This window comes from Octopus bimaculoides, chromosome 14, assembly GCF_046866305.1.
Source record: "Octopus bimaculoides isolate indiv1 chromosome 14, ASM4686630v1, whole genome shotgun sequence".
Classification (NCBI taxonomy): Eukaryota; Metazoa; Mollusca; class Cephalopoda; order Octopoda; family Octopodidae; genus Octopus; species Octopus bimaculoides.
The window spans coordinates 5,471,180-5,473,679 of NC_142941.1; the positions used below are offsets into that span (position 1 = coordinate 5,471,180).

A 2,500-nucleotide genomic window follows, 5' to 3' on the forward strand; every position below is an offset into this window, starting at 1 on the left:
ACAGCACCACCATTATAAAGCTAACAAAACTGTCTCAGTTTCGATCGCTTGATCTGTTAGAAAGAGCAGCTAAGTCTCTCCTAAACTGCATATATAATATAGTCCTGGATACACTTTATCTGGATAAATGTCGGGACCATCGTGCGTTGAGTACCTTTGATCATAGGACTGCTCAATGAGCGTCCTGGGGTTAAACAGCAGCATAACCATGGTTAACATCAGCTAAAGTGCAACAAAAAGCCTCTATCACCATCATTATCGTCAGCATCACAGTCACCAACATCATCATCAACATCATCATCATCGTCGTCATCATCATCATCATCATTATCATCATTACCATCATTGTTGTCATCATCAACATCATCATTGTCATCACTTTTGTTGTTCCTACTCCACCGCCACTACCATCACCACCACCATTCTTACCTTTGGTACAGTATTTGTTTATCTAACTTCAATGTACTCCGCCCTCATTCCCCACCGACTGAGATCTCCAGATCTAACTATTATAAGGTGAGTAAATTAGCAAACGTCTCCACCTACTACCACCACCACTACCACTCCTGGCATTTGCCCACCCTCACACTGGGGGTGGAGGTGCAGGTGGGGATGAGAGGTGAACACAGTGGACATTATGGCTTTCAGAGATGATGCCATGAAGAGTCTGCTGGTATCTTGCCAACACAAACAGCCAACACTGGATGTATGTGTGCTGGCTGTGTGCATGTGTATGTGCGTGTGTGTGTCTGTTTGTGTGTGCATATATATAAATATATATATACATACATGCATAAATAAATGTGTGCATATGTATATATTTATATGTATGTATAGTCACACACATACACACACATATATATACATACATGCACACAGAGATACATACATACATACATACATACATACATACATACATACATACAATTTAATTTTGAAAAAGTTGTTAATTAGTTAATTAAATAACTCATTATGTGATTGGAAGAAGAAGAAAAGAAGGAGGAGTCAGAGGAGTCAGAGGAATAAAAGAAGGAAGAAAGTAGGAGGGGAGGATAATGAGAGGGAGGAGAAAAACAAGGAGGAAGGGGGAGAAGAAAAAGGATCACAACAACAACAACAACAACAACAACAACACAAATGAAAATGTGAATAGAAATGAAGTCCTGACCTATGTGAGCATTGAGGCATGGAAGAATCCAAACTGGATGAGTGACTTACCTGAAAAATATGTAATACAAAAAAGACAAAAATTAGAATAGAATTTTGAAATATCATTTTATACACCCACACACATGAATTTGAATATGTGTATGTGTAGTCGTGTGTGTGGATGTTTATATATATATATGTATATATGCATATATGTGTGTGCATATCTATATGTGTGTACATACATACACACACATATTATATATATATATATATATATATATATATATATATATATATATATATATATATATATATATACATATCTATGTGTATATCTATCTATCTATCTATCTATCTATCTATCTATCTCTCTCTCTCTCTCTCTCTCTCTCTCTATATATATATATATATATATATATATATATGTATATCTAGGGTCATCCCATAATCCCATAAATAATGTGGTTTTTTTGAATTGCATGAACTAAAAGTAGGAGAGGGATGGGATAAACTACCTGCGTCAACTTGCTATAAAAGTAGATAGTAACTGTATGTCACAATCAAGGTCAAATATACCTTTTTATATCAAGGGCATATTGATGGTCAAGGATAAAGTTTATCTGAAGGACATATTGATGATTGAGGACACAATGGGTTCAAGGTCACAACGAATTGCCCTAAGTGTAGGGGAGGTCACTGAGGTGAAGACTATAGTGCTAAATGTGAAACTTGTGCTATGTAATGAAAGGTCAGTCCTGTTATTGATTGTCTGCCTCTCTGTTGATTGAGTTGAACAAATGTAATTCATAGCATTTGCATAGATTTTGTAACCAGCTGGCAAAAACCTTCACTATCTTTATGACCAGATAACATCCTTCCTCTCCTTGTGATCAGGTGACCAGGTGACCATTCCTTCCTTTCTGTTGCTGTAACCATATGACTGACCTCTCTATCCTATGACACACCTTGACATTATGACACCATGTCAGTCCTCTATTTCCTTACGGCCCATCAGCTGCCCTCTACTCCTCATTGTGATCGAGTAACTCTTCCCTCCATGTCACTCTGACCAGACACATCCCTCTCTTTTGTTGTGATTACATTACACTGTCTATTCTTTGTCTTTGTTCAGTTCCTGGAGATAAGAAAGAACCTCTGGAAGATCTGGTATCAAAGAAGCTGGGAGTTTATATATTTACACCAAAGCACTTTGATGTCAAAGGTGGGATGAAAATAGAGCAGTTGCCAAGCAACAGTTTAAGTGGGCGTTTGTGTGTATATGTGAGTGTGTGAGTGTTTGTGTGTTTGTTTGCATGTGTGCGTGTGTGAAAGTGAGATAGACAGAGAG

At 37.3% G+C, this 2,500-nt stretch overlaps 1 protein-coding gene across 3 annotated transcripts in view; it reads right to left on the reverse strand.

Annotated features, from left to right (window-relative positions):
- The window catches only part of LOC106868335 (uncharacterized), a 181,312-nt gene that overhangs the window by 87,218 nt on the left and 91,594 nt on the right, over nucleotides 1-2,500 (reverse strand). For 2 of the 3 annotated variants that reach the window (XM_089363163.1, XM_089363164.1), the window contains exon 2: nucleotides 1,169-1,218. The exons of the other annotated variant lie outside the window; for it this stretch is intronic. The gene's annotated coding sequence lies outside the window, so the exon portion shown is untranslated. The remainder of the gene's footprint in view (nucleotides 1-1,168; nucleotides 1,219-2,500) is intronic. 3 annotated transcript variants of the gene reach the window in all.